Raw genomic sequence first — 13,351 nt, forward strand, 5'->3', positions numbered from 1 at the left:
AATATAAGGGGGTTGTTTACAGAAAAAAAATCCTTTTTAGAATAGAGCACTTGTTACACGTTTTTTTTTTATAAGAATGGTGGGAATCCATTTCATCATGGATATTCTTAACTTTTTTGGGAAAATCATCCTAAAATATTCTTACAGCATTCTTAAGCTAGGATCCTAATTCAGACTAGATTTAACATGTAGTACATACGTCTCAAGCATAAAATGCCATTTTTGTGAAAGGAGTGAGCCCCTACTTGGGGGTAATTGACAATTTATAATTGAAGATGCTCTAAAAATGGCATTCTTAGCTTAAGTAGCAAAATTACATGATGGTGATATTCTTAGCATATTCTTAAATTTTTAGCCATTTTCATCATGTACATTCTTATAAAGTGTATTCTTATTAAAAAAAGCGTGTATTTACTTTGTACATTACGGTCCGAAAACGATAATGTCAAATATTGCTCGTCAATAAATTACGTAGTCTAAGTAGCCCTTAACACCCCCTTCTCACACAGACCTGGTAAGATTTTTTTCAGCCAGCGGGGTCAGACAGAACAGACTGAAACTTGATGGGGATTGATATTCACATGTTTTTTATGAATGGGGATAAATTCTTTTGTTTTCAAGTCACAAAATTCAGTGGGGATAGGGAAAAATAGTGAATATTTTTCAGTGAGGGTTGGTTATCTGATTATTTTCAGTGGGGATAAAAATTGAAGGATAATTTTCCACCGAGGATGATGTTTTGGCAAATATTTTCAGTTGGAAGGGTTCTCAGTGGGTCTTTGAGAAGGAGGGGGGTGTATTTTAAGACATTACTCCTGACCACTTGTTTTGAAAGGGCATAAATCAAATATCTTGAAGATAATAAAGAATATGAAAAAAACCATTTCCTACGGTACGAAAAGCATTGTCAAACACTCAACCTTCACCTTTTGAATTCCATAAGAATAATTGATTGACTTAACTTGGTTAAATAAAGCTAATAATTTTTGGAGAAGGACTATTGGTCGGATTAACATCTGATAGAGATAGGAGAGCCACAACTAGTGAACTAGGTGAAACTGGAAGTGTGATCTATAAAGGGGAATCCGACATCCACATCAAAATTGGGGAATCAAACATCACCATAAAAACTGAGGGAGAGGAAGACTACTCGTAGCCTTGGAATGAATGATTAAAGTTACCAAAGAGGGGGGTAAAAGCTGGGGAAATGGCTCAAAAAAAGACTGAAATTTCATTCCCGTTGCCAATACAATGATTGGTAAATTCGCTTAACCCTTATCTTTACTGTAAAAATCATTGTATTTTTGAGAATCCAACGCTAGCTAATAAAGGTCACACTGGGCCATAGTGGCCCTTTGTGGAAACAATTCTTCAGCTGCCTAAAAGCTTTAGAATTTTTCGGAGCATGCGACTTAAAATATATGTTATTGTTGTTATCATTATTATTATTACTGGGTTGCTGAGACAGATTGTAGATCAGGAAGGCTTCAGTTGGGAAGAGTGAAAAGTGAGATTGTAGCATGGGGGTAGAGGTAGTATGGTCAAAATTCTTGCCAAGACTTTTTAAGATCTGATAAGATCCTGCAAGATCTTGTGATGCGTCAGATCTTGAAAGTTCTTCCAAGATCTTATCCAGAATTTTGACCAGGGATGGTAGAGGTAGATGGATTGACCCTTCCGGTCAATAATAAAGAGAATTTTAATTTCAATAATTAATGTCACATTTATTTTCTTTTTAGTTTAGCCGGTGCCCGCCAAAATAACCTAATATGGATGAGGTAAGAATCGCACTAATTATCTTTCTTTTCTTTATGGTTCTGAGTACTTCTTCAGTAAGGTCATTAGTTAGTTTTATATTTTTTCCTTAAGAGCCCCTGAGGAGGATACTTGGGCAAAAAGGGGTACGGGGATGTGCCGCTGGTAATCCTACCTTTTTTCACGAGTCTTAGGTAGGGTCGCAAAAACGCTAAAAAAAAGAAAGGGTCCATTTTTCGGATCTCAGCGGCACATCCCTGTCGGTCGGCAAGGGTAGTACCCCCCTCTCTGGATGTTTTATAAAATATCCCATCATGGACCATCACTTCAGGATTGCTCCCAAAGGGATAGAGAATGGTGTGATATTTCGGGAAATTTGCGATCGTTATCCTAATGCTGCTTGTGGATGTGTGAATATGGAAAAATGGGTACCCTCCCTAGGAAGTGACATTCAGAGAAGGGATAAAATTAAAAAGGTTTTGTAAAATTTAGGTGCAAATACGGAAAATAATTGAAACTTGAAAGGAATATGAATCATAATTTTATCCTTATATTTTTATGCAGTTTTTCTTATGCTCGATCCCTGTAAGAAAATTTTCTTGCGCCTATTGTAAAATATCACATCATCCAGTATCCAACCAGGATTACTCCGGGTAGGATAAAGTTGGTGTGATATTTCTGGACATTTGCGGTCGTTATCCTAAAACAGCTATGTAATTTGTAAAATATCAGTGGATGAAATTGATAGACCCCTCAAAATGTTTGAAATTATGTATCTTTTATAAAATATCACATCATCCAGTATCCAACCAGGATTACTCCAGGTAGGATAAAGTTGGTGTGATATTTCGGGACATTTGCGATTGTTATCCTAAAACAGCTATGTAATTTGTAAAATATCAGTGGATGAAATTGATGGACCCCTCAAAGTGTTCGAAATTATGTAAAGTTTTGGATTTTTTGAGGTTTCGAAGTTTGTTGAATATGATATTTTTCAGAGTTACATCAATTTTGTAAATGAAGTATTTTGTGGAACATGTAAAAATATTTTATTTTAATCGGCTTTTGGAAAAGTCCCAAGGCCAAGAGAGTTAAAAGTGAGAATATGTCGCGTCTATGTGAAAAATTGAAAATTGAAATAAGAAGGGAACCTTCTGTGTTCTTGAGGTGGAGTATGCACAATATTTGCATATTTATTTGGTTGACTTGAGAGCCCCAAGACTGTGTAACTGAATATAGCTGTGAAAGAAAAAATCTGGTAGAATGTCTTTGGGGTGAGAATAGACTAGAATTGCAGATTTTATGCAATGAAGACTGCTGTAGCAGAAGATCTCTATTGTTAAAATGTGAAATTAAAATGAACAACGGATGAGATGGAGACACCCCCACCAAGGGGGTGCCTGGAGACAGGTGCGGATCCTGGAGTAAGCTCTCCTTGCCACTCTAGAGTCACCCACCATCTCATCCTGGCAAATTTGTTTCTGTAGTGCTGCAGCCACTACAGTGTGAACAAAAAAAAAAAAAAAAAAAAAAAAAAAAAAAAAATAATGATAATAATTTGATTGATTGATTTGCTACTTGATTGATTGGCTATTTGATTGATTGGCTACTTAATTGATTTGCTAATTGATTGATAGGTTGGATGACATGTATCAGAGATGTTAATTAAATCAAAAATTGATTTTATTACTTCAGATTTGTATATGAATGATTATCATTGTTTTATCATTGAAAATGTGTCAAAGAGACATAAATGGTGAAAATCAAATAAGTAAGCTTCGTTGTGAAATGGTACTTGAGCAGGTTTTGAACCTTAGACCCTCAGATTCCGATGTGTGAAAGTTACCCATCCACTGCACCATCAGGCCTCAAAATTAGGTTAGGAAATTTTTTATTAGATTATTTCTACAAATGGCGAACGCCCCCTGAATGTATTATTATCAAAATAAAGAAGTTTATGAATGGTGGAATAATAGTAAATTATAGTAGAGAGAAATACTCTTACGTTGACTTGGCGATTGTCAAGATAATAAATAATGACCAACGAGCGACAGCAACAGCAGCCAAAAACGGTGACGATAGAATAGTAAAAAGTGACAACGGTGATAATAGAATAGTAAAAAAGTAGAAAATGACTTTAAAAACGATTTGATGGCTTTTTCACTGGCGTGGATGCTTTTTGCAGGTTTTGTGCAAGTGAGTGATAGAAATTGAAAACAAAAAAGAAAAATTATTTATATTGGATGTACCATTTATAAACAGAAACCAAGGAAACGAAGGAAGCGAATATACTGCAATGTCCTCTTCTACTTTACTGTTGTTGCATTTTCCCGTAGCGAATTCCAGGAAGTTGTGGGTCGTTTGGGAAAACTGGACGGAAGTAAGAGTGAAAGTGATGGTAAAGTATTGTTAGTGTTGTTGTTTGGAGTAAATTGGGATTGGAAGTGCTCTAGGCCGTGCTCTGGTGCCGTTTAGATTTGGACTTTGGTCTTATGCTGAAAGAAATCAAGAAGGGAAAATAAAAAGGGAGAAATCGAAAGTGAAAGAAGGGAGTGGCAGAAAAAATGTTGAACTAGAGGTCAGGATGATTTAGGATTGACAGAATATGGAGTGTGTGAATGACCAGAATATAGTGTTGAAGTATTACTATTTGGAGTAAATTGAAATTAGAAGTATCATAGTGGGGTTCGAACTTGCTGTGCCAGAGGAAATCGAGAAATCGAAAGTGAAAGAGAGGAATCGAAAGTGAAAGGACTGCAATCCAAGATGGCGAGGGGATGTAGAACATGGAGTGTGTGGAAGACCAAAATTGTGCATTGGAGTGTTGCTATTTCGGAATCCTGACAGTTTGTCAAAGTTGTCCTGGTGGGGTTCGGACGTGTTGAAAGGGATTGAGAAATCGTTAAATCGAAAGTGAAAGGAGGAGTTTGAGTGAGAATGAAAGAAGGTTGCAACAGAGGTCAAAATGATGAGGGGTCAGCAGAGTGCGTAAGACCGGAAAATATGGTGAAAGAGTGTGACATAGGTCACTGATTGGTATCGAACCCAGGCGATAGCGGTGAAAAACCCGACCGAGACCAACTGATTTTCACGTGGGGTACTTAGACAAAGATGGCGGGACAAGGGGGGACAACTTCTTTGTGTTGGGAGGGAGTGGAAACTTGTAGGTATGTAGGAGAATAGTATGAAGCTTGAAAATTTAGTAGTAGAAAGGATGTTTGATCTTTCTTCTGGTTTGGAAATTATCGATAAGATGATTATAAATGGATTGAAAGAATGAAGTATATAACATAATTAGGTTGACAAAATAAATAATTTTTAGGTCAAATGCCTGGCGATGTGGTTGTTGTTATAAATAAGTGTTATTGATAATTATTGTAACAACTTGGTTGCAAACAAAGAGGCTTTTCGGAATGCAAAGCAATAATGGTGTTTCGTGATGTGAGGCAGATCTAATGACATATCTGTGTGAAACCCAAGGGCAGTAAGAAACAATGAAAATGAGAAGCTATTTCTGATGTTCCTTAGATGGAATGACCAAACAACAAACAAAAACTGATAGTCTGGGGAGGATAGTCTGGGGAGGATTAGAGCCTGGTCCGATGTGATCAAATGAGTAAGTGGATATGTTTGCAATCAGGCATTTATAAAAATGTAATGAAAACTTTAAAACTTTATTTTGGAGCTCTCAAATTTTTGTATCAGAAGAAGTGAGTTTAGTCCCTAGCGTCTTGTTGTTTTTGTACACAGTGGTGGGTCTTTTAAGGATATTTGATAGATCAGCGTCCTGTTCAATTGTTGACCAAGCATCTTGGATTTTGCTTTGGATATTTTTGTCTCTGTCATTGTGGAGGATGAGCGGTAGGATGTTCTTATTTTCATGTTGTTTGTTGTCGTATAATAGGTTATGTCTGGTCTTGGTGAGCGCTTTCTTGATATTGTCGTTGATGATACGGAGAGGGTAGCCACGGGCTAGGAGTATTTTGGATAGGTTGTGGAGTTCATTGGTGAGAGTTTGAGAATCACTGATAATCATGTTGTAGCGGAGGGCTTGGGAGTAGACAATACCTTCTTTTGTGTGTAAAGGGTGGTTGGATTCAAAATGAAGGAGTTGAGAACGGTCAGTGGGTTTCCGGTAGATGCTTGTGGAAAATTGGTTGTTGGAAATGGTGATTTGGACATCTAGGAAATTGATAGTGGTTGGTGATTGATCGAAAGTGAATTTTATGGTGGGGTGTAGTAAGTTCATGTATGATTTAAGTTCTGCCAGTTCTTCGTTGCTGCCTTTGAATATTATAAAGATATCATCTATAAACCGTCTCCATAGTAAAACGTTGTTGGTGAATTCATTGATAATTTGTGTCTCTATTTTACCCATGAACAAGTTGGCGTATTGTGGTGCGTAGCGTCCCCCCATTGTCGTGCCTGATTTTTGTAAATAGTGCTTGTCCATAAATCTAAAGCTGCTGTTAGTGAGGATTGTGTCCAGTAGGATTTTGATGGTAGTGGTGTTTGGAGCGTGGTCTGGTAGTAGTCTTCGGTGATCAGTGTAGTACTCTGTTGTGGTGTTTAGTCCTTCGTCATGTGGGATGTTGGTGTAGAGAGATGTCACGTCAGCTGTTATCATGGTGATGTTGTCTAGTGGTTCGTTCCAGGTGTCTAACAGTTGTAGGAAGTGTTTGGTGTCTTTCAAATATGTAGGGAGGGATTCCACCAGTGGTTGCAGATAGTGTGCAAGATAGCGTGATAGGTTGTCTGTGGGGCTGTCAAATCCGGATACTATTGGGCGAAGGGGATTGTTGGTTTTGTGGATTTTAGGTAGGCCGTAAAAAATTGGAGTTCTTGGTTGGTCAGGGGGTTGGAGGAATTTAGCGGTGGCGTTGTCGATATAGTGTTTGAGAGTGAGGTATTGGATTGTTGTGCGTACGTCATAGGTAATTCGTTGGGTTGGGTCGTCTTCTAGTTCTTGATAGGTGTCCGTGTTGTTGAGGTGTTCTTTGTTGATTTTGTCAATGTAGTCTTTTTTGTTGAGGATGACCAAACCTCCTCCTTTGTCCGCTTTCTTTATGATGATGTTGTGGTTGTTTAAGAGAGAGTTGTAAGGTGTCAAGATATGTCTGTGCTGTCTTCGTTCGGTAGGTCTTGGTTCGATTTCGGAGTTATAGAGTTGCTCGAAGAAATGGTTGATGGTTTCATTTTGTGTGGCAGGTGGGGTCCAGTCGGATTTTCGTTTTTTAGGGAGTTTCGGTAGCTGGTTGTTGTCATTGTCTTGCTGGTTGTTGTTATTGTCTTGCTGGTTGTTGTTATTGTCTTGTTGATTGTTGTTTTGTTGTTCTTCGTCAAAATACATTTTGATGTCGATGTGTCTTTTCAGGTTGTTATATACTTGGGTTGGATTGGATTGAAACTTGAATTGTGGAATGCCTGGTGAGTAATTTAGGCCTCTGCAAAGGACGAGATGTTCTTCATTGGTAAGGTTGTGGTCAGAGAGGTTGTGGATTAATCTGGCATTAAAGTTTTTGGTGTGCTCTTGGATGACTAGTTTTCTTCGTTTGATTTCTGGGAGGTTTGGTTGTTTCCATATTTTTGATTGTTTGAGGAGGTCGTGGATGGATGGTAGGCGATATTCTCTATGTGCGTTGTTGTTGTGGTACATCTTGTAGCTGTGGATGAGAAGTGTTATATGTTGAATTAAAATAGAAGGCTTGTTTGAAATTAAAGGAGAGTGTAAGACCGAGATGTGAGTCTACGCAGGTGTGGATTTGTGGTGTGTTAGGTGAATGTAAAAATATAAAAACCGAAGAAATATTGTAATTAAGTTTCGTGTTTGTAAGAAATAGAATTTATTGACTTTATTAGAATAAAATTGACAAAGCCTTGTGTAATAAAATATTGATAAATTTGACAAATATGGAACTTGGGATGAATCGATCATTGTTTTTAATATTTTATCTAGGTTGTCCGTTTAATTTTAGATATTTCATTTGCTGTATGTCATAATAATACCATCTGTTAGAGTTTGCTTCCAAGTTGTTGCAAATCCATTTGATTTGGTAAAATCGTTTTTTCTTCTTGTTTTGGTGGTACGTACTGTGTAAGTAGGGAATGATGAGAGATGGTGAACCTCCATTTCCATAAAAAAATGTTAGGATTTTAAATGTTCCTTTGTCTGATATGTGACCTTCATTGAAGCAGTTTGTGATGTGTGATGGCCAGCTTCGAATTGGGAAAAAGGCGTTACCATTAATATCATTGTATAGTGTTGTGCGGTTGGGTCTGTTGGTTATGAGTTGTTGGTGTTCGATGGAATTGGCGTAGTTGTGATAGTTCATTCTGTAGAGTAAAGTAGAGATGGGTGGCGTATAGAATATCAATATGTTTCTATTATCGTTAGGGTTGATGCAAAAAAAAAATAATAATAATATATATTATATATTATTTATTGATAGATATGTATGTATTTAAAAGGTTGGCGAGAGAAGACACAGATTTAAAAGGAAACAAGGTGGAGGTTGATGATGGGAGTATTGTTTATTTCTATATATAAATATGGTTAAAATTGAACAAATTTGTTGAAAATTAAAATGTTTGAAAATGACGAACGTCTGTTGCTCAAAAAATACTGATCAGTTCGTTCTTTCGGATGATATCATTTGCTGTTCTATTGACTTTTGCTTGTATCTCTTCCATTATTAGTTTCAGTGATTCATTGATTTTCATACGGTTGTTATAAAAAGGTGACCGTATAGGTGTACCATTTGGAAGAGTAAAGTGAGGTGTGTAGAATGTTGGAATGCTGATATTCGTTGTTTTATAGGGAGGTGTGATTTTGGTGGTTGAGGGTGTCAGGGATCCAGTGGTGTATACAGGTGATGCAGTGGCAGTGGAGTTTCTGGGCGCTATCGTGGTCGTTATCAGTGGTTGGAGCTGGGTGTTGGTTTTGTTTGGGGTCTTGTTCTTTTTAAATGGTGTTTTGAATTTTGGTTTTCTTCTTGGTGGGATTCTTGGTATGTTGAATAAATCGAGGAGTTCTTCTGTAGGTCTTTTTTTGTATTTAGTGTGGATATTGGATGGGTACAGGGATGGACGCATCTGAAGTATAGAGAGAAGGAGATGATCGGTTTCATTGGTGGTTAAACAATTTGTATGATAGCGGTCTTGTCTAATGCTGCAGTCATATTTTTCGATTGGGATGATGTCATTTTGTTTCATTTTTTATGGTGTTGTTTAAAAAAATTGTTTCAGAATGGCGGAAGGTATTTTTGTTGCTTTCAGTCATTGCGCTTTAGAAATCTAATTAGCATATTTTGGAAAGAAAATTATGAAAATAGTAGAAATACGTTTCAGATTTAAATGTGTGTTTTTCCAAAGAAATAAGGAAAAGTTGGTCATACCTCGTATTGAATGAAATATTATCTCATGTATTTTGCAAGGAAAGTTATGCAGATAAGTATTGTTTTTGTTCCAGAGTGAGGAAAATATATTGTTGTTATAGAATTATTCGTTTGCAGATGACGCATTTTGCAATCTGAGTGGCGCGTAGTTCGAAAGGAGAATTATAATGAATTTTATTTGAAATTTATTTTCAGTGGGGATAAAAATTGAAGGATAATTTTCCACCGAGGATGATGTTTTGGCAAATATTTTCAGTTGGAAGGGTTCACAGTGGGTCTGTGAGAAGGAGGGGGGTGTATTTTAAGACATCACTCCTGACCACTTGTTTTGAAAGGGCATAAATCAAATATCTTGAAGATCAAAAAATCATTTCCTACGGTACGAAAAGCATTGTCAAACACTCAACCTTCACCTTTTGAATTCCATAAGAATAATTGATTGACTTAACTTGGTTAAATAAAGCTAATAATTTTTGGAGAAGGACTATTGGTCGGATTAACATCGGATAGAGATAGGAGAGCCACAACTAGTGAACTAGGTGAAACTGGAAGTGTGATCTATAAAGGGGAATCATGATTGGAAAATTCGCTTAACCCTTATCTTTACTGTAAAAATCATTGTATTTTTGAGAATCCAACGCTAGCTAATAAAGGTCACACTGGGCCATAGTGGCCCTTTGTGGAAACAATTCTTCAGCTGCCTAAAAGCTTTAGAATTTTTCGGAGCATGCGACTTAAAATATATGTTATTGTTGTTATTATTATTATTGTTATTATTACTGGGTTGCTGAGACAGATTGTAGATCAGGAAGGTTTCAGTTGGGAAGAGTGAAAAGTGAGATTGTAGCATGGGGGTAGAGGTAGTATGGTCAAAATTCTTGCCAAGACTTTTTAAGATCTGATAAGATCCTGCAAGATCTTGTGATGCGTCAGATCTTGAAAGTTCTTCCAAGATCTTATCCAGAATTTTGACCAGGGATGGTAGAGGTAGATGGATTGACCCTTCCGGTCAATAATAAGAGAATTTTAATTTCAATAATTAATGTCACATTTATTTTCTTTTTAGTTTAGCCGGTGCCCGCCAAAATAACCTAATATGGATGAGGTAAGAATCGCACTAATTATCTTTCTTTTCTTTATGGTTCTGAGTACTTCTTCAGTAAGGTCATTAGTTAGTTTTATATTTTTTCCTTAAGAGCCCCTGAGGAGGATACTTGGGCAAAAAGGGGTACGGGGATGTGCCGCTGGTAATCCTACCTTTTTTCACGAGTCTTAGGTAGGGTCGCAAAAACGCTAAAAAAAAGAAAGGGTCCATTTTTCGGATCTCAGCGGCACATCCCTGTCGGTCGGCAAGGGTAGTACCCCCCTCTCTGGAGTTAAATGGATATAAAATTTTTCATACAAATGTAACTTGCTTCACTTTTGAATTTATGGATAATCGTGAAAAAGCAAACTAATTGAATGGGTGCATTCGCATATAATGGTGAGATGGTGTAACCGAACTCTAAACCACAGGTAGCATTAATCCTTTACACTCTAGATAGCCCAACTGCTCAAAGAGATCGACTAGTCCGATATGTTGTTTTTTTCCTACGATTGTTCTCCTTTGGACACGAAGCCCGATTCAATTAAACACCCTGGCCTGTGTCACAGACCCGCTGGGACCCCAGCCCCACTGGAAAATCTAGCAAAAATTTCGTTCCCGGTAGGAAAATACCCTGGATTTTTAGCCCCACTGGGAAATTGAATTATATTTCATACCCACTCGAAATTAAATCTTTAAAAATTGCACTCCAAAACCATCCCCACTGGATTTTTTAACCTTTGAACAATAGAATTTCTATCCTCCATTGGGATTTTTATCCCCACTGAGGAAAACAGTTTCACCGGGGCTGTGAGACAGGGGTGTAATTAAGTAGATAGAAATCAGTTCTCCAGACCTTTAGTGTTTAGTTCTTAACGAAAAAACAGCTGGCAGGTGCATTTGATTTTGATGTTTATAATTGTTATTTCAAAATATTTCATAACTTGAATTGAAAGAATTTGTTAAGCTGGTCCAGGGTTTTTGATACTATAATTTTGGACGTATGGTGTGAGAAATTTCAGGTAGAAAATTGTTTTGTATTCAATTTATTATTGGTTGAGAGTAATTTCTTTGTTTGATTAGCCAATGAAATCGAACCTTGCTTCAAAAATCTTGATATATTTTCAAAAATGTTTTTGTATCAAAAAAAGAAGGGAAATAAAGAAGGACCTTTTTATGAAAAGTTTTGGGCCTAAATTTCTATAGGAAGGGTACTAAAACAATGAAGTGAAAAAATATTATGATTCAATTAACACCTATTTTGCTTTGCCCAGTTGTTACATTCTAGATAATATTTTGATGTTTGTGAAAAATTATAATAAATTAAAAAAAAATCCTTTCTTTATATTTTGTGATCCTTTCTTTTTTTATAAGAAACTGAAATTTTATGACGGGGACTCATTTTGTTGCTCGTTGAAGGAATAAGTCTACATCTTGCCCAAAAGGTAAATAAATGACCTCAAAAGAACCAAAAAAGTCTTGAAAAAATCGCATCTGCCCTTTAACTAGGTTTAACATGTAAAAAAATGGGGTGCAAAAAAGGCATAAAACAATTTTAATTTTTTTAGTCTAATGAAACTGAAAAAAAATTTAGTCCCTGATTATTTTTTGTGAAGTTGGTATGAGTGCTATAGAAAATATGATATATTTCTTTGCGAAAAATATATATGTTCAAATAAATAAAGAAAAGGAATGAATATAAAAAGGGAAAAATGATATCTAGTATCAGAAAGATAAGTATAATATATCAAAAAAGACAGATCAACTATTGTAAAAATAAAAGAAATTGGAAAATCTTGAAGGAATTATTTTTGATAGGCCAATTTTTTTTGATTTTGTTCAGAATACTTTGTGTGTCTCTACTTACTTGCTAGTAGTCTGATTTGTTTGGAATTCATTTTTACACAAGTCTCCTCGTATTGAATATGTTGCTGTTGAGTATCTGACAATGTCTATCTATCTGTGTGGTAATTTGTCTCTTCACCCCTTTCTCACAGATCTGTTAGGATTCTTTCAGCTGTTGTAGTAAAAATAATGGACTGGAACTCGATCGGGAACTGAATTCCCATGTCTTTTATGGCTTGGGTATTGAATTCAATCGTTTTCGAGTCGGAAAATTCATAGGGGGTGGAAGAAATAGCACAATAGTTTATATTGAGGATTTGTTTAGTTGATTATTCTCAGCGGTGACAAAAATCGGAGTATAATTTTCCTAGAAAAAAGACTTTCTGCTATTATAGAGCGTGTCTCGAAAAAAGCGGACACATTTTTATATATAAAATAAAATCCTCATGATTTATGCCAAATTTTATGACTTTTATACTTCAATCTCAATCTCAATCTCAAAAACCTATTACACGCTTTTTTTTTATAAGAATGGTGTAAATCCATTTCATCATGGATATCCTTAACTTTTTTGGGAAAATCATCCTAAAATATTCTTACAGCATTCTTAGGTTAGGATCCTAATTCAGACTAGATTTAACATTTAATACATACGTCTCAAAATTCCATGATGGTGATATTCTTAGCATATTCTTAAATTTTTGGCCATTTTTATCATGGACATTCTTATAAAGTGTATTCTTACAAAAAAAATCATCTTGGGAATTGAATATCTATTGATTTACTTTATAGAAAGAATGGTCCGCTTTTTTGGGACACACTGCAACCTCAGCATTTTCTTTCTTTTTTCGTGCAAGAGTTATCTGGGGGCTTTTTTTTCGCAATTTGGCTTCTGAACGATCGGGAATATTTTGAACAGCACTTTCATTTGCGATGTTGTATGGTTACGTATAGTTCTAAAATATATGTAGCTCAGCCCTCCTCCCTCCCCAAGAGCCAGGGATGTTGGATGTATAGGTATTTACTTTATAATCTCAGGGATATGTTGGATATTTTGTCCGGGGTAGTGGAAATCTTGTTTTTGAATGTCCGGGGGGTCATCAACTGATGCTTGTCCGGGAGGTGAAATCTGTTTTCCAGGGGGTAAATTTCCAAAAAATGTTATATCCTTCACCCCCCCCCCATATTGTAATTTTTCTGGAACGGAAGAGCCCAAAGTTCAATTGTCGAGCTTTTAACTCGGACATACTGTTACCTCGTAAGCCTAAGCCTA

The sequence above is a fragment of the Clytia hemisphaerica genome, unplaced genomic scaffold (assembly GCF_902728285.1).
Source record: "Clytia hemisphaerica strain Z4C2 unplaced genomic scaffold, Clytia hemisphaerica genome assembly, whole genome shotgun sequence".
Lineage (NCBI taxonomy): Eukaryota > Metazoa > Cnidaria > Hydrozoa > Leptothecata > Clytiidae > Clytia > Clytia hemisphaerica.